This window comes from Drosophila sulfurigaster, chromosome 2L (genome assembly GCF_023558435.1).
Source record: "Drosophila sulfurigaster albostrigata strain 15112-1811.04 chromosome 2L, ASM2355843v2, whole genome shotgun sequence".
NCBI lineage: Eukaryota > Metazoa > Arthropoda > Insecta > Diptera > Drosophilidae > Drosophila > Drosophila sulfurigaster.
Window position 1 is genome coordinate 4,260,166 of NC_084881.1, and position 20,509 is coordinate 4,280,674.

Below are 20,509 nucleotides of genomic sequence, written 5' to 3' on the forward strand. Positions count from 1 at the left end.
TCATGCCGAAAAATGTCATAATTTTTCAAAATTCAAAATTTCGAAAACGAAAATTTTTCGAAAATGGATTTGGACTAAAAGATGGGCAAACGATTTTAAAGCGATTTCCGCAAAAAATTAAAAAAATTTTGGGGGATATTTTCGAAAAAATTAGTTCTACAGGTTTTTCATAATTTCGAAACTAAGGGTGGGCAAAAAAGTAGGTTTTTCCTGGGCAAACATGGGCAAACGATTTAAAGCAATGGGCACCAATTTTTTCGACATGATTAATATCTCAAATCACTGGACCCAGCTTCTCTGAGCTTCAGATACCGATTTACCCTTTCTGAAGCCCATTTGACGACTATCGAGTAGCTGGCTGTTGTTAACTAGCCACCATAGTCTTTTTTAGAAATAATTTTATCAAGGACTTTGGATAGACAACTATTTAGAGATATAGGACGATATGAAGGTATTTCTGCTTTGTTAGAATCTGGTTTTAATATTGGGATGATGTTGCTTATTTTAAATTGTTGAGGGATGTGTGCATTGAAGATATTGTTGTAGAGCTTACATAAGTAGTCTTATCATTACCGAATCTGGTAGATTTTTATCATTGGGTAACTAATTCGGTCTCTACCTGGTGTTTTGCCTTTAAGTTGGTTTATGGCGCTTTTCAATTCAATGATAGAAAAATCACATTCTAAGGGTAGGGTTAGGGAGGAGGTACTGTGGGAGAAATTTTAGCTTATGCTTTCTTTGTGTGATCTGAAGGTAGGATGGAAGTTATTGTTGAGTGAAGCATTTGACCAGAATTAACATAGGGCTTTGGAGATATCATATTTGTTTGTATAAGAGTCGGATGTATTACTAGGGTTGATGAGACAATGAATCTAGAAATTGGTTTTGAGGCCACAGAATCTATTGATTTTTTTCCAAATTGTTGGAATTGAAGTATGTGGATTTATGTCTGAGGTAAATTCGTGCAAGGCTTTGTGTTTTTTTTTTGCTTTATTTCTCGTTTAAGTATTGCGTTGGTTTTTTTGTAAGTTATTATATTGGTAGTGTTTATATTATTACGTAAGTTTTGCCAGGCTAATTTTTTTTTGGTTTTTTGTGCTTGAAGGTCAGTGTCCCACCATGGGACCAGTTTGGATGGGATTGGATGATGTTGTGGAATGGATAAATGAGCGCTGTGCCTTATGATGGAGCAAATGTGAGCAGTTTCTTGGTTTATTTGTTGGCTGGGAGGCCTGTTGTCGGAAAGTTGTTTAGGGAATTTTTGATAGAGAGGCCAGTTGGCTTTATCAGTGTTGAATTTAGGCTTAATGGTGGAGGAGTCGGTTGGTTCATTTTTAAAGAGTTGGATAAGGATCGGGAAGTGGTCACTACCTGAGAGGTGGTTGTCAATTGACCATTTACAGTGTATGTATAGTTCGGGGGAAACTAGAGAGAGGTCAATATGTGTAAAGGTGTGGTGTGTGGTGAAGTGGGTCGGGGAGCCATTATTAAGAGTGGTTAAAAGGGATCGATTTATAAATTTGAATAGTAAGTTACCCCGCGAGTTCTTATTTTGTGATCCCCAACTCTTATGCCAGCTGTTAAAATCACCTGTTATTAGAATAGGAGTGTCGATATGATTGTAAGTATCTTGCAATTCTTGTAGAGTGAATGGTTTGTTCGGAGGAATGTAACTGGAGATTATAGTGAATTTGATTTTGGATTGTACGGTAACGGCGATTGAGCCAAAGCTTATATTGCGAATTTGGGTTTGTTGTTGTTGTAAGGAGTTGTGAAGCAGAAGGGCTACTCCGCCATAAGGATTGTTGGAGTTATTTATGTGGTAGAGAGTGAAGTTTATTGGGATGGGAATATTATTAGTGGAGTGGAGGTGTGTATTTTGGATGGATATTATTTTGGGGTGGTGTTTTTTTTATTAGTATTTGTAGGTGGTTATAATTATTAAGGTATCCATTTAAATTTAATTGTAATATTTTTAGCATTTTGAGAATAGGAGTATAGGTGGATGTTAATTAGAATTAAGATAAATTTAATTAGGATAATTTATATAATATTATAATTCAGAGTCTTCATCTGTACTCATTGTACATTTATCTTCAGATGTCTTATTTTTTGTTCTTTTGTCTGTTTTAGTTTTTTGGTGTTTTTTTCTTTAGATTTCATGTTAGTACTTAGCTTAGCTTTGGTTTATTTAAGAATATTTTAAGTTTCAGTTCGTCGGAGATATCGGGACATGAGGAGTATGATGGTGTTGATGTGTTGGTGTCCATGTGTTCCTCAGAGATGTCGTCGTAGGTTATAATTTGTCTGGCTGTAGTGTTTGGCGTTGATGAGTGTTTTTGTTGTAGTAGTTGTGTCTATTTATACCCGCTACCCATAGGGTAGAAGGGTATTATAACTTTGTGCCGGCAGGAAATGTATGTAACAGGTAGAAGGAGGCATCTCCGACCCAATAAAGTATATATATTCTTGATCAGCGTCAACACCCGAGACGATATAACCATGTCCGTCTGTCCGTCTGTCCGTCTGTGTGTCTGTCCGTCCGTCCGTATGAACACCTAGATCTCAGAGACTATAAGAGATAGAGCTATAATTCTTTTTCGACAGCATTTGTTATGTTTGCACGCAGATCAAGTTTGTTTCAAATTTTTGCCACGCCCACTTCCGCCCCCGCAAATCAAAAAAATCGAATAACAAGCTTAATTTTAAAGCTAGAGTTGCGAATTTTGGTTTATACAATAATTACTATAGTAGTTATGATTCCTGAAAATTTGGTTGCGATCAGATAAAATTTGTGGAAGTTATTAAAGAAATAGTTTTGTATGGACAAAAACGCCTACTTACTAGGGGTCTGAGTTGCTTTGGCCGACAATCTGGTACATTGTGCCGTCTATGGTATATTTTGAATGGTGAACTATATCGATATACCAAACATATCATTTGGTATATTTTTAGTATTTTTTTTTTTTAGTATTTTCGGTATATTTTGAAAATGATAGCGCAATATTTTGGCTTTATTAAATTTGGGTAGCGGGTATCTCACAGTCGAGCACACTTGACTGTAACTTTCTTACTTGTTTTTTGTTATAGCTGGTGTTTCGCGTGTTGGAATTGCTGCTTTTTGTGCGTAGGGAATTGGTGGGTGAGTATGGCGTGTGTTGTACATAAAGCATGCAGTCTTGTGATCCACTTTATGGATTGTTTTAATAGCAGTCAGTTCTTTTTGTTTGATGAAGGCGGGGCATGATTTGTCCATTGCATTGTGGTGTTTGAAATTGTCGTCCTCGTATTTACAATTAAAACAGGTTTGGTTATTGGTGCATGTTTCATTGTCTGCAGTATGAATTTTTTCAGAACAATTGGCGCATGTTTTAGGGCTTTTACAGTAGGCGGAGGGGTGTCTAAATCTGAGGCAGTTGAAGCATCTCATTGGGGGTGGGATGTATGGGCGTATATTGACTACTTCATATCCTATCCACAATTTGGCGGGTAGGGTAGTTGTTGAGAACGTTGGTACGATTAGGCCTGTTTCTGTTGTTTTATTAATATCGTTGTTGTCTTTTTTTAGTATTTTACGGACATTAGTAACATTTTGAGGTTTGAGTTCATCCAAGATATCTTTCTCGTCGATATTCCGTAGATCGTTGGAGTATATGATGCCTTTGGAGGAGTTCAGCGTTTTGTGTTCTTCAGCGTGGACGGGAAAGGTGTAAAAAGTTTGCATTTTAAGTAGCTTCTGTGCTTGCGATAAGCTCTTTGTTTTGATTAGTAGAGTACCAGATTTGGTTTTCTTGCATGTTTCAACTGCTCCATTGCAGGTAAAGTCTATTGCTTTTTTTTTTATTATAAACAGTGATGTTTTTTCAAAGGTTTCATTGTCGGTTCTACTTATAATAATATATTTGGGTTCACTTGTTGTTGAGTTTATCATTGTCAATGGACGGTCGGGTGGTCGAGACATATCGGAGCTTTTTTTTTTTTGGGCTAGGGCCCAGCCACGTGTAAGTAAGTTCACTTGTTGTTTGTGTTTATTGTAATATTTGTAACTTGAGCGCGAAGTAGCTGTAAATCAGCTGATCTATTTATAGATTAGGTTGTTAAGCTTTCGCTTGGAGTGTAAGTAGTCGCACGTCTTAACTCTTTGGAGTTCGGTGTAAAACTGATAATTTATTATTATTAAGAGGCCCATGTCGCTACAGATACTTCAAATATTTTATAAAATCTGGCGAACAACAAAAGTCATACAAGAAACTATTGAAATAATAAATCAAAACAATCATTAATAAAATGATTTAACAAATATAGATTGACACATAGTTAAAAAAAAACGATTAACAAAAAATTACAAAAATAATAAAATGATTAGATGCTAAAAGAATTCTGTTAATGGGGTTCCGATGAGATGTCGAAGTGCTTGCAAATATTTTTTGGAGTTTTGGATGTCTCCGGGATCTCGCTTTCTATTTCTTCTTTGGGGATTTGTAAGTTTTCTTTGATTTTTTCGCTGTTATGTTGTCATTCAACTATTCCAATCTTTTAGTGTTGTAGCGTCTGCTTCTATTTTCTCCAGAATCTGGAAGAGTAGTGGAGTAGCTTCTGTATATCTTGCTTCATCCAGTTCATATTCGTCATCGCCAATTCTTATAGAGGAGTTTTCAAATTATATTAGATAGGTGGTTGTCAATTGACCATTTACAGTGTATGTATAGTTCGGGGGAAACTAGAGAGAGGTCAATATGTGTAAAGGTGTGGTGTGTGGTGAAGTGGATCGGGGAGCCATTATTAAGAGTGGTTAAAAGGGATCGATTTATAAATTTGAATAGTAAGTTACCCCGCGAGTTGTTATTTTGTGATCCCCAACTCTTATGCAAGCTGTTAAAAGAGTCTACGTTCTCTTAATAGGCTTAATAGGTTCGTACCCGTCACTATTTTCTCATGATCTGGAAGACTGTTTATTGAATTACAATAGGATTTTGAATGTCTCAAGAGCGGAGTGCATATCGTATATATCATTTAATTGCCGTTTTTACAAATTCCTTCAGCATTAACGAGCCTTATTCTTAAATATTCTAATATTTGTTCGGCTTTACTTTCTTTTAGCTCTGAAAATATAATAAAATTTATTGTATTAGATTTTACAATTTTAATATTATTTTTGAGTACCGCTATTATTTACTTTTTAAATTCCTCAAATGCTTAGTTCTTTTCTTATTATTACTTACATGTTGTTGTTTTTAAGTTGTTCATTGATCAAACATGTTCAGGCATCTGGAAAGTTTCCAAAAAAAGAATTAAATTAAAATCGGACAACACAATGTAGGAATACCACTATTTTAACATTATCTAACCATCGTTAAAATAAGTGTAAAACCTGGACGAAATTATAAGCAACTAATGTCTAACTCTGGTTCGATGGTTTGACTTTCATTCGTACAGAGTAAAGTTTCTGATTGCGGTCAACTTGGCGGCCGCCCGTGCGATCTCTGTCTACGAATGATTGCAAGTTGACACACAGCCTCCTCGTGGCACCTCCTAGGTAGCTATCTTAGCATCCGCTAGATAGTGAGCTAATGTGTGCGAGTCATCCGGACGGTAAATGGTTGAGCGCAGGGTTTGGAACCCGCCTCGGAAAAAAAGAAGCCCAAGAAAAACCAAAGCGAAAGCCTCTGATAGGATCCCCCCCCTTATGTTGGCGGATTTGTAGTAAGCCGGAGACTTCGCCACCACGTCTCCAATTTCACCCCAGTGAGTGAACGGCTGACTACAATCCACGTCAAAGCTAGATTTTTCAATCTTAGCATAATTTGCGCGCACGCCCCGACGGAGGAGAAGGACGATGCTGTTAAGGATGCATTCTACGCGAGACTCGAGGACACATACGACCGCTGCGCAAACCACGACGTGAAGATCATCCTCGGGGACTTCAACGCAAAGGTTGGGCACGAACGCATCTTTGACGGCACCGTCGGTCAATTCAGCCGTTTTCAGGCTGAGTAGCACCAGATTTCGGCACCTCGACATGCACAAGGAAACATGGCTGTGCCCTGATCAAAAAACGCGCAACCAGATTGATCACCTTGTGATCGACGGAAGGCATGCCTCAAGCGTGATGGACGTGCGTACGTTTCGTGGAGTCAACATAGACTCGGACCACTATCTTGTTGCAGCCAATATACGCATGCGGCTATGCCGAGCGAAAAACGTACGCCCCATCACGCGACGAAAGCTTGACGTCACTTGGCTGCGATCACAACGGACAGCAACAGCCTACTCCACTCACCTCTCGGAACTGCTCCACCAACCTACCCCTCTCCCTGTTGACGCCGGCGGACTCTGGGCGCACATATCCCACTCCATGCGAGCTGCCGCTGAAACAGCCATTGGGTTCAAGCGCCCACCCACACGGAACCAATGGTATGACGAGGAGTGTCGCGTCGCAGCTGCGGCAAAAAACGCCACCTACTGAAAAACGCTGCAGTCTGGCGCAACGCGAGCTACGTGTGAACGTTACAGGGAGAAAAGGAAGGAAGAGAGGCGACTTTTTGTACTTGTACATCGAGCTGGCACTATTTTTTATAAAAGTGTCTAGCTCCTTGCTTACGCTGATGATATTGACATCATTGGCCGCAGCAAGCGTGATGTCACTGCTGCATTTTCCGCTATCGAAAAAGAGTCAGCAAAAGTGGGTTCGGCGGTAAACGAGGGCAAGGCGAAGTATATGCTGTCGACAAGCAGGGAGGCGCGACGTCTAGACTTCCATGTGGTAGCAGACATCTATACGTTCGAAGTGGTCAAGGAGATCACGTACCTTGGCACTGCCATTAACACCAAAAATGACGTCAGCCTGGAGATCAAGCGAAGAATAGCACTTGCCAATAGGTGCTGAGTAGGCAAATGTGCAATAGAGACCTCTCTCGCCGAGCAAAATTAGCACTCTACAAGACACTCATCCTACCCGTGCTCTTATATGGCGTAGAAGCATGGGTAGTGTCAATGACAGATGCAGCAGCGCTTGGAGTGTTCGAGAGAAAAATTCTTCGCAAGATCTTCGGTCCCGTTCGGATTGCGGACGACTTTCGCATTCGGATGAGCCACGAGCTGTACGAGTTGTACGACGACGTGGACGTGGTCCGCCGCATCACGATACAACGTCTGCGCTGGCTCGGCCACGTTGTGCGTATTGTGGTGATGACCATCTTGGTCACCATGTGGGATGACTGTACCAACTTGTTTAAATAGGCACGTGTCCAGAATATTATTTAATTAAGACACGGACACGTCTGTGCCTTTTGGTTTTCACTTTGATAATGATTTATTGGAAAAAATCAAAGCATGATCTAGCCTAAGTACATAATTAGTAAAAGCACGCGGTGAAGCCGTCGATGCCGGCAGCGAAGCTGCATAGTTATGTATTACATTTTATATTATGTATTCGAAGAATATGCGACAAAGCATATTAGCAAGAGAGAGAGAGAGAGAGTCTTATGTGCATATACATATACATGCACTCGAGTCGGAATGTAAAGCGACAAAGTATTGCAGTTAACTGTAACGAAAGCGTCGCTGATTAACTGTTCATATTTTGGAACAGTGTTCCCTCGAGATGTGCGCATACTATGTAAAGCAACAAAGTGTTGCTGTTTAAATGTTTTTTATTCGTTACAGTGTTCTCCCAATATATGCACATACTACAGTATGGATGAAGAATCTCCAGCTCAGAAGGTATTCGAAGCGAGAGTCGACTACGGGCGACGACGAAGGGGACGACCAAATCTCCGATGGAAGGACCAAGTAGAGCAGGACCTCAATCTATTGGGTATTTCCAATTGGAGGAGGCGCCTGGAGGAAGACGCTGAGGTCGGCCAAAACCCGAAATGCTGGCAAAAATCCTCTACTGAACCCTCGAGGGTGCCGGCTGGGTAGGATCTGTATAACCTCATTGTCAACGGGTAGCAGATCTCTACTATACGTCGATGTTTCAGGTACTGCAGATCCTAGCTGAGGACTCTGCTCCTTATCTTTTGGGCATCTGTCTGGAGAGTAGCAGGAGTAGCAGAGTCCATGGTACGAGGTGTCTGGTGGTCAGACTGAAAACGCTATGGGGGGGGGCTCCCATGAATAAAATTAGACAATATGTCTCAGTATGGAGCACATAAATAAATCAACCCGAGCTGGGATGTCAGCTCAAACGTCGGTGGAACGCGAGTTATATATGTTTGACATATACATACATGAGTTGTATTTTCAATAAATAAGAATTTACACAGTGCTGTAGTGCTGTACTGGTTTATTCAGAGAATTGATACAAAACTGAAGTTAAGCTGTGCAAGAAGTGCTATTTTATACTTGGATGTTGGCGGCAGCCAAACCGTCTGAGTTGTTTATAATTACGTTAGCATATTCTGACTTTGGAGTTGTGGTTAGTGTTTATATTGGGACTTTCAGTTTCAAGAGATTGCAAGCTTGGTTGTTTATGTTTACGTTAAAGAAGCTAGCAGTCCCAGTTTGGGTTATTAGTTTATAGTGGAAGCTTGAATGTTTATGTTTACATAATTGAAGATCGCAATCCCGATCTAATGGAATGCTTTGTATGTGTTAGTGTTGGGTAAGTGGTAAGTGGTGACAAATGAGATGGGGAAGTGGTAAGTGGTGACAAATGTATAACTCCTCCATCGCCAGAATTTGAATTCTCCTGAATTCTTTTAAAATTAACATGAATATTATTAGGTCTTAATTTTATACACAAGTAAAATATTAATATTAATATAATAATTGCAAATGTAATTGAAATGCCATAACTTATTTTTTTATGAAATTTTAACTCTGTGATTTCTTTTAAGTTTTCAAAGTTCTGTATTGAGAAGTGTTCAAAGTTTATTGTGTTTTTATAAGATTGGTTCAATAAGTTTGTTGGGTAAAAAAATCTATCATAAAATTCTATTTGTTCATTTGCAAAGCTTTCAGATAATGTTTGAATTTTACAGTTAACAAATTGTATTAAGTAGTTTCCATTTAATGTAATATTTCTTTGATCGCAATTTTGTTTTAATTTTTCGTTTTTACTGTTTCTTACAATTATTGTTTCATCATCTATTTGTTCTATACTGGATTTATTGTTGAATTTGAATTTACAATTGTTGTTTATTGTGCAGCTTTTACTTAATGTTAGTTCCCTTAAAATTACATTTTCTTTATAATCGTATATTTTATTACAAATTTGAGTAATTAGTAAATTTTCTTGATCAATTTGAATATTGTTGCTGTTAGGTATTGCAGTTATGAGTTTAATGTCTGTTTTTACAAAGTTTTTGGGTAGCTTGATTGCCATGACAATTGCGTTGTTTTTGTATTTTAATATGCCCATTCTGATTAATTTAATTTTGTAAAAATCTATTTTAAATTTATTTATTTCGTCTTTTGATAATATTTCTGGTAAAAATATATTGTTTTTTGCTGATGCAATGGTTTCTTGAATATAATTTAATTTTTCTTCAATATTTTTTAAAGTTCTCATTTGATCATTGAATAATATTTTTTTTATTGTTTCTTTTGTTTGGTTATTCATTTTGGCTGAAAGAAGTTTTATCATATTTCTGTCTTGATGGATTATGCCTGCTAGTCTGTTAATAGTATTATTCAAATGGTTGTTAATGTGAATTTGTTGGTTTAAGTTAGTGATTGCATTGTGATTATTTTGATCTATTATATTTAAGTGTTCTATAATTTCTTCCCTGTCCTCATTGTTCATAATGCCAAATAGCCATTTATGTACGGTGCCTATTCCATTAAAAATACCTCTTTCTGTTCGTGTTGATGGAGTGATAGAACTTACTTTTGCCCTTAGTAATTCTATTTCATCAATTAATGTTTCCTTATTTGCTATTTCGATATTCTTTATATTGTCATATATTTTATTGATTATTATAGTGATTTGATTAATGTCAATAATGTGCAAAATTATAATAGTTTCATTTACAATTTCTGTAGAATACATATGTATAGGGACATATCCTGCCTCCTCTTGAATTGGGACCACATGCAGTCTAGCATGTGTCATTGATAAAATCATTAAAGTGATTAATAAAATATTCTGAAAGTGCGAGTAAAAGAAAAAAAAAAAATGTATATATATATATGTATTTATTACTAAAACTGTTAATGTATATGTGCATGTATTTTAATTTTGTTCAATTTTTAATGGTCTTTTGATATTACATGGATGAATATCTTCTAGTTTGGCGTATCTAAAATACGGCTCATCTTTATGTCTTAATCTTTTGTAATTTTTAATTGGTCCTTCCTCTCTTTTTTCTTCATACTGTTCTCTTTCTTCATTTAGTTTTGTTATGCTTTTTTCTTTGTTAGCGCTTATTATTTCTTTAAGGTCTTGTGAGTTCTTTGTATTTTTAGCTTCGTTTGGGGAGCATTTTATAGTTGTGTGATACCTATTATTGTAAGTGTTAACAGCAATTTGAATTTTTGATTCTATCGAGATGTCTTCATCTATGCTATTGACAATTTCTATTAACGTGGAGTGAAGTCTTTCAATGTCTGCGTTACCTGTGTGCGAGTTTGGTTTTGTTAAATGTAACTCGACTTTTTCTTTATTTAAGAAACTTTGAATCTGTTCTGATCTAAATTCATTATCCATAATAATTTTGTTGGGTTTGCCAAATTTTGTGAATTGCTCTATTATAATTTGCAATTTTGCCCTCCAATTCCTATCTTTTATATTGTATGCAGCTACGAATTTTGTAAGTTTATCTATGATTGTAACAAATGATCGGTGTTTGATATGGAAAATGTCTATATGAATTATTTCATTTTTCTCTTGAGGAGTTTCTGTGATATTGAATTTTGCTTTGATCGGTTTCCTGTCATACTTAATTTCTCTACATTTTGTGCAGTTGGATATAACTAAGTTAATGTGCTCTCTAAGTTTTGGATAATAAATTTTGTCTTTCAAACTATAAAATGTCTCGTTCATGCCACTATGTAGGGATTCTTTTGTGTGATATAAAGCTATTTGTTTGTGGAGTTCCTGTTCGTCATTTATGTCTACTGCTCGTTTTGTACATTTTAAGAATTTTATATTTTTCGTGTCTTTAAAACTGTCTATTATAATACATTGTACTTTATAGTAAATGGAATCTGGTACTTCTGAATATATGCCAATAGTTCCCCTATTAATATTGTTTAAGAGTTTCTGTTCTATTTCTAAATTGTCGTCTGCTGGATTAATTTCAATAATTTTTCTGCCTTTATTTTTAATTATACTGTCTGTTGCTAAATATGTGATAATGATTTGAGTTTTGAATTTATTAACTATATCATCTGTTATATAAAAATCTATTGGTTCGTTCTCGTTTGCTGAGTGAATTGTGTCTGTCAATGCTAAATTTGATTCATTTATATTTTCTTTGTCTATAAGCGGGGCTGTTTCCTGCCTACTGAGGAAATCCGCTACTTTGTTATTTTTTCCTTTTAAATATTTGATATCACAATCAAATTCTTGTAGTTTCAATATCCACCTTTGATGTTTGTCCTTGAGGTCTTTCCTTTGTATTTTTTATTTAGATACATAATTGGTTGGTGATCAGTTATAATTGTAAATTGTGTGCCATATAGGTAATGCCTAAAGTAGTCTACGGCATACACAATTGCCAGAAATTCTTTATCTGTCGCGCTGTATTGCTTTTCGTGTTTGTTTAGGGTCCTAGATACGAATGCTATTGGCTGAGTTTGCTGTGATAACACTGCTCCTATTGCAAAATCACTCGCATCTGTCGTTAATGTAAAAGGTTTATCGAATTCTGGGAATTTCAAAATTGGATGTGAGCTTATAAGTTCTTTTAAATTTTCAAAAAAATCTATAAATTCTGGGTCATTTTTATTAATATTATTTCCTTTTTGTAAATATTTGATCATAGGGTATGCAATTTTTGAGTAATCTTTTATGAACTTTCTATAAAAACCAGTCATGCCTAAAAAACCTTTTAGTTGTTTTTCTGTTTTGGGATTGGAATAGCTAAAATATCTTGTATCTTTTTTGGATTTGGTCGAATTCCGTCTTTACTGAGTACATGTCCTAAAAATTCTGTATCTTGTTTCATAAATGAACATTTATTTACTTGTATTTTTAATCTGTGTTCTTGGAGTTTTTTAAAAATTTTTTCTAAAGCATGTTTGTGTTCTTCGAGCGTTGTTGAGAATATTAAAATGTCGTCTAAGTAGACTACACATATTTTGTTTATGTAATCTCTTAAAACATCATTCATTAATCTTTGAAAAGTTGCTGGTGCGTTTTTTAGTCCGAATGGCATTCTAACGTATTCATAAAGTCCTAATGGTGAAACAAATGCTGTCTTCTCTATGTCTTCTTCAGGCATCAAGATTTGATGATAACCTTTTGCTAAGTCCAATGTACTGAAATATTGAGCCCTACCAAGTTTGTCTAATATTGAGTCCATGAGAGGTAACGGATATTTGTCTGGTATTGTTACATGATTTAATCGACGATAGTCTACACATAATCTATATTTTTGTACTCCTGAATTATCTATTTTCTTTGGCACCATGCACATAGGTGAGCTGTATTTACTTCTGCTTTTTCTTATTATGCCGTTTCCTTTCATTTCTAAAATTTGTTTTCGAATTTCTTCTTCATATTTTGGAGAACACCTGTAAATTTTCGAATTGATCGGTTGGTCCGTTATTGTTCTTATATTGTGTACCACTGTATTTGTATTTGTCAATTGGTCGCCTTCTTTATAGTATAACTTGTTAAATCTTTTGTTTAGATTGGTAATAATTTCCTTTTCTTCGAAATTTAAATCTGTTAAATTAAAGCTTTCAATTTCACTTACTTCCAAAACACAAGCCTCTTCAGGATACTTGGAATGGAATGGAATTTCAGCATCATTTATCAGTTTAATTGTTTTCTTCTTGAAATCAATAAATTGAACGTTTCTTTGGATGAAGTCCATACCCAATAGAAAATTATATGATTTATCCAGGGGTAAAGCCACCCATCTTGAACGAACTTGTGGAGAATATTGAAATTCTCTTGGTGCTTCTGTCATAACTAAGTAATTATTAGTTTCAAACTTTGCATTAATTGTATGAATTGTTTTTGAATATTTTTCAATTATTTTGTAAAAATTTTCCTGCACTCTATTTGTGTTTAATATACTAATTGTGGATCCAGTATCTAACAAAAAAGTAAATTTACAATCTTCAATTGTTCCTTCTATTAAAATTTTTCTTTCATCCGAGGCTACTGGGTAAAAAAATCTTTAGGGATTTCACTTGTTGTACTTTTATTATCATCATCAATTATATTATCAACACTCATTGCCTCTGGGGGATTCTGTTTAACATTTTGACTTTCATTTTTATTGTAATTATTATTTGGATATTGATGTGGATTATTGTTAGTATTCTGATTTTGTTGATTATTGTTATAGTTATGATTGTATTGTGGATTAGTATTGTTATTCCTATTTTGTTGTTGATTGTTATATTGTCTCCTAGTATTTTGACTTTTTGGAAAATTGACATTATTATTGTTGTTTTATTATTATTATTGTTGTTATTATTATTATTATTATTGTTATTATTATTATTTCTTTGATCAATATTGTTACCTGAGTCATTCTCGGTATTTTTACGAATTAACAATCTTTGATTTAAATTTCCAAAATTTAGACCGATATATTTAGCAATTTCATTTCTAACCATTTGCACTGTTGTTAATGGCATTAGCGAGACTGCCATGGAGCCTGCAGCTAATTCTTTTATTCGTTGAATCAATAGTGAACTTAATATATTTACTAAGCTTTCATTATTTTCAAATACAGCAAAGTCTGTTATTTCTTCCACTATGTACCTTACCTTAATATCTAAATCTTTAATAGATGTCACTCTGAGATTGTTGATCTTCCTAGTCAAACCCATTTGGTCCATTCTTGGCCGGTAATGATGTCGCAATTTCTCCTTACATTCCTCCCACGTTGTCGGTGTGTTGATGGTGAGAACTGTTCTTGCCTGTCCTTGAATCTTCGTGCATCATCTGCATATTCCTGCATAATCTGGTCCACTGAAGCAATGAATCCATGGAGAGTACCATCTTGTCCAGTAAATGTTGGAAGATATCGAGTTTCCTTTTCAATCTGGTTTCTAGCTCTTGTTCTTGAGTTCTCATTTGGTAGTTGCATTTGTTGAACAACAATTTGAGTGAGAGCCTGAATGCAATTCTGCATTTCGTTTATATTTTCGTTTGCCATTTTAAAGTTTATATTTTTTTTTTTTAGATTTATCTTTGATTGTTAAATTGCCACTGGATTGTTTAGTTTTTAGTTTAGTTGCACAATTATGACTTTGTCCCTTTTTATGCCACTATTGTTTTACACTTTTTCACTTTTGGTGATAATTGTTATGCCTTTTCAGCTAAGTTCAAATATCACTTCTTAGTGTGTGTTTTGTTTTAACTTTTTCACTTTCGATAACACTTGTTATGCGTTTTCAGCTAGTTCAAATGTTACTTCTTAGTGTGTTATTAATTTATCCGTCCGTTCAGACCGGCTGCGCCAGTTATATATGTTTGACATATATATACATGAGTTGTATTTTCAATAAATAAGAATTTACACAGTGCTGTAGTGCTGTACTGGTTTATTCAGAGAATTGATACAAAACTGAAGTTAAGCTGTGCAAGAAGTGCTATTTTATACTTGGATGTTGGCGGCAGCCAAACCGTCTGAGTTGTTTATAATTACGTTAGCATATTCTGACTTTGGAGTTGTGGTTAGTGTTTATATTGGGACTTTCAGTTTCAAGAGATTGCAAGCTTGGTTGCCGGCCTATCGCCAGCACCTCCAAGGTTACGCAGCGGGGCACGGGGGGCTGAAGGAGAAGGCCAAAAATAAGGCGGCGACCCGCATTCACGTTCTACCGGCCCTGCCAACAAGAAGGTTGAGTCCATGACAAGCAAGCGCCAATGGTCCGCTGAGAGTCCCAAGCAAGGGGCCCCAGTGAGCAAGAGACTGCGAGCACCTGGCTCCACCCAAACGGACTCGAACAGAACGAGACAGAGAGGAACGGTTACTGAAACTGCCAGGCGGCATCTCGCCGTTGCTCTCATAGACAGAGGGGACCCTAACGGGAAAATGTCTGCAGAGCGGTGGCGGTTGACCCATAGTAAGCTAGTCGACGCACTGTTTGTCAGGATGGACAATGTCCCAGACAGTCCAATGACTTCTTTCGAAGGCACTGGCTGAATGAATGGTGTCAAGATCCTGACATGCAAGGACGACCCAACATTGCTATGGCTGCAAGCGACCGTACCCAAACTGGACGGACTGTGGGAGGGGACCAAGCTGGACGTGGTGGAAAGGAATAATATTCCGTCCATGCTGAAGGCGAAAGTCCTTTTCCCCATAATTGAGCAGGGCGAGCGGGCGCTTCAGCTGCTCAAAAAGCAGAACCCGGCCATACCGACGAGTGATTGGTCCATGCTGAAGGTTGATGAACCTTTACCCAGTAGTGGGCAGCACGTGATCATTCAGATCAATAAGAAGGCCGAGGATCTGCTATATAAGCGCAATGGGAAGATGGCGTGGGGCTTAGAGAGCGCGTACCTTCGCCTCAAAAAAGTCATCCCAATGACCAGGACACATACACGCTGAGGTCAGGGGAGGTTGAGGTAGATCTCGGTCTCGCAAGCGTGGCCGACGCCACCCAGCACCTCAGCTTGACTGATGAGACGGAGGAGGTGGGGGAGGAATTATCCATGCAGACGAAAGGATGTTTGCTGCTGGCATCCTGCTACATCCTGCCCACGACGTGCCGGCTCCACCTGACGAGCTGCGGAGGCTGGTGGACATGGTCTGCTCCTCCAACAAATATCTAATAATCGGAACGGACGCCAACGCCCACCATAGCGTCTGGGGAAGTCCCGACATAAATGACAGGGGTGAGTCAGTTCTTGATTTTATCCTAAACTATAAGCTTAGACTAGCCAACAGAGGTGAGGATTCTACCTATGTAGGTCCCACCTCTCGTAATGTGCTGGACTTAACTATTGCGACTGAGTGTACCAATGTTGAAGAGTGGAGGGTCCTGGATAGACCCTCCTTCTCGGATCATAAGTACATTCAATTTAACATTCCTTCAAACAGGGTACCTGCGGCTCAGCCGTTCAGAAATCCCCGTAATACGAACTGGGCGAAATTCTCTAGCCTTGTTTCCAAGTCTCTTGGTCCGCCGTGTAACATCAACTCGGTACAGGACCTAGAAACAACTGTCAATATCCTCTCAGCAGAACTACTTTCCGCGTTTCGCCAATCCTGTAGGCTCTCAAGACCAACGAGAAGATCGAAGCCACCCTGGTGGAACCCAGATCTCTCATCGCTACGTGGGGAGCATGTTTCAACTTGCTAAGAAGGCGGACAACGAATATGTCTGGGACGAGTACAGGTTTATCCTGAAGTCCTGCAAGATGATCTGATCATCTAAAAGGTCTTCATTTGATCAATATTGTTACCTGAGTCATTCTCGGTATTTTTACGAATTAACAATCTTTGATTTAAATTTCCAAAATTTAGACCGATATATTTAGCAATTTCATTTCTAACCATTTGCACTGTTGTTAATGGCATTAGCGAGACTGCCATGGAGCCTGCAGCTAATTCTTTTATTCGTTGAATCAATAGTGAACTTAATATATTTACTAAGCTTTCATTATTTTCAAATACAGCAAAGTCTGTTATTTCTTCCACTATGTACCTTACCTTAATATCTAAATCTTTAATAGATGTCACTCTGAGATTGTTGATCTTCCTAGTCAAACCCATTTGGTCCATTCTTGGCCGGTAATGATGTCGCAATTTCTCCTTACATTCCTCCCACGTTGTCGGTGTGTTGATGGTGAGAACTGTTCTTGCCTGTCCTTGAATCTTCGTGCATCATCTGCATATTCCTGCATAATCTGGTCCACTGAAGCAATGAATCCATGGAGAGTACCATCTTGTCCAGTAAATGTTGGAAGATATCGAGTTTCCTTTTCAATCTGGTTTCTAGCTCTTGTTCTTGAGTTCTCATTTGGTAGTTGCATTTGTTGAACAACAATTTGAGTGAGAGCCTGAATGCAATTCTGCATTTCGTTTATATTTTCGTTTGCCATTTTAAAGTTTATATTTTTTTTTTAGATTTATCTTTGATTGTTAAATTGCCACTGGATTGTTTAGTTTTTAGTTTAGTTGCACAATTATGACTTTGTCCCTTTTTATGCCACTATTGTTTTACACTTTTTCACTTTTGGTGATAATTGTTATGCCTTTTCAGCTAAGTTCAAATATCACTTCTTAGTGTGTGTTTTGTTTTAACTTTTTCACTTTCGATAACACTTGTTATGCGTTTTCAGCTAGTTCAAATGTTACTTCTAGTGTGTTATTAATTTATCCGTCCGTTCAGACCGGCTGCGCCAGTTATATATGTTTGACATATATATACATGAGTTGTATTTTCAATAAATAAGAATTTACACAGTGCTGTAGTGCTGTACTGGTTTATTCAGAGAATTGATACAAAACTGAAGTTAAGCTGTGCAAGAAGTGCTATTTTATACTTGGATGTTGGCGGCAGCCAAACCGTCTGAGTTGTTTATAATTACGTTAGCATATTCTGACTTTGGAGTTGTGGTTAGTGTTTATATTGGGACTTTCAGTTTCAAGAGATTGCAAGCTTGGTTGTTTATGTTTACGTTAAAGAAGCTAGCAGTCCCAGTTTGGGTTATTAGTTTATAGTGGAAGCTTGAATGTTTATGTTTACATAATTGAAGATCGCAATCCCGATCTAATGGAATGCTTTGTATGTGTTAGTGTTGGGTAAGTGGTAAGTGGTGACAAATGAGATGGGGAAGTGGTAAGTGGTGACAAATGTATAACTCGCGTGACTGCTACCACCAGCGGGCACGGGGGGGAGATATCCTCTCTGCGTGTCGCCAGCGGTCACACCTCTGATGCGGTGGGAGCAGCCCGAAACAGTTGCAACAACACTGACACAAACAAAAACTCGAGGTTGGTGCGCGCGAGTGCTGTGGTCTTAACCGACTCGGACCAAAAGAGCGCTGCGTCAATCTCTACGGTGGAGGGGGAACGTCTTCCTCGTCAGTCACCTCGGCCTATCGCCAGCACCTCCAAGGTTACGCAGCGGGGCACGGGGGGCTGAAGGAGAAGGCCAAAAATAAGGCGGCGACCCGCATTCACGTTCTACCGGCCCTGCCAACAAGAAGGTTGAGTCCATGACAAGCAAGCGCCAATGGTCCGCTGAGAGTCCCAAGCAAGGGGCCCCAGTGAGCAAGAGACTGCGAGCACCTGGCTCCACCCAAACGGACTCGAACAGAACGAGACAGAGAGGAACGGTTACTGAAACTGCCAGGCGGCATCTCGCCGTTGCTCTCATAGACAGAGGGGACCCTAACGGGAAAATGTCTGCAGAGCGGTGGCGGTTGACCCATAGTAAGCTAGTCGACGCACTGTTTGTCAGGATGGACAATGTCCCAGACAGTCCAATGACTTCTTTCGAAGGCACTGGCTGAATGAATGGTGTCAAGATCCTGACATGCAAGGACGACCCAACATTGCTATGGCTGCAAGCGACCGTACCCAAACTGGACGGACTGTGGGAGGGGACCAAGCTGGACGTGGTGGAAAGGAATAATATTCCGTCCATGCTGAAGGCGAAAGTCCTTTTCCCCATAATTGAGCAGGGCGAGCGGGCGCTTCAGCTGCTCAAAAAGCAGAACCCGGCCATACCGACGAGTGATTGGTCCATGCTGAAGGTTGATGAACCTTTACCCAGTAGTGGGCAGCACGTGATCATTCAGATCAATAAGAAGGCCGAGGATCTGCTATATAAGCGCAATGGGAAGATGGCGTGGGGCTTAGAGAGCGCGTACCTTCGCCTCAAAAAAGTCATCCCAATGACCAGGACACATACACGCTGAGGTCAGGGGAGGTTGAGGTAGATCTCGGTCTCGCAAGCGTGGCCGACGCCACCCAGCACCTCAGCTTGACTGATGAGACGGAGGAGGTGGGGAGGAATTATCCATGCAGACGAAAGGATGTTTGCTGCTGGCATCCTGCTACATCCTGCCCACGACGTGCCGGCTCCACCTGACGAGCTGCGGAGGCTGGTGGACATGGTCTGCTCCTCCAACAAATATCTAATAATCGGAACGGACGCCAACGCCCACCATAGCGTCTGGGGAAGTCCCAACATAAATGACAGGGGTGAGTCAGTTCTTGATTTTATCCTAAACTATAAGCTTAGACTAGCCAACAGAGGTGAGGATTCTACCTATGTAGGTCCCACCTCTCGTAATGTGCTGGACTTAACTATTGCGACTGAGTGTACCAATGTTGAAGAGTGGAGGGTCCTGGATAGACCCTCCTTCTCGGATCATAAGTACATTCAATTTAACATTCCTTCAAACAGGGTACCTGCGGCTCAGCCGTTCAGAAATCCCCGTAATACGAACTGGGCGAAATTCTCTAGCCTTGTTTCCAAGTCTCTTGGTCCGCCGTGTAACATCAACTCGGTACAGGACCTAGAAACAACTGTCAATATCCTCTCAGCAGAACTACTTTCCGCGTTTCGCCAATCCTGTAGGCTCTCAAGACCAACGAGAAGATCGAAGCCACCCTGGTGGAACCCAGATCTCTCATCGCTACGTGGGGAGCATGTTTCAACTTGCTAAGAAGGCGGACAACGAATATGTCTGGGACGAGTACAGGTTTATCCTGAAGTCCTGCAAGATGATCTGATCATCTAAAAGGTCTTCATGGAGAACCTTTTGCTCAGACCTGGACAATATTAAAGACACCTCCAGACCTAGTCTGCTCAAGTCAGGCGATGGAGTGTGGACGGAGAGCAGCGCTGAAACTCTTGAAGCACTGCTCTCAACTCATTTCCCGGGATGTATTGGAATAGAGAACAGTGACTGGCAGCTCTTTCCTAGTCTCCCAGTTATGAGACCCCCTGCCGGTCTAATTACAGACAATAAAATAATTTGGGCTATCGACTCCTTTGCGAAGGTCAGGTCGCCCGGTCTCGATGGACTTTCGCCAGCAATGCTGCAAGCCAGCAAGCCCACGATTGCTCCGTGGCTATCGTGAATCTATTCGGCGTGCCTCGCATGGGGTCATATCCCCACTCTTTAAAGGACCTCGAAAGTCATTTTCATGCCCAAGGCGGGCAAATGCAGTCATGTGGTTCCAAATGACTTCCGGCCTATCAGTCTAACCTCTTTCCTGCTAAAAACATTGGAAAAGCTACTAGATTTGCACATCAGAAGCAACTCAATGCATCTGTCCCCAAATCAGCGTGCGTATACTAAGGGCAAGTCCATTGAGACAGCTCTCCATGCTCTAGTAGCCTCCATCGAAAAAGCAGACCATTATAAAGAATATGCCTTAGGTGCATTTCTAGATATTTCAGGCGCCTTCAA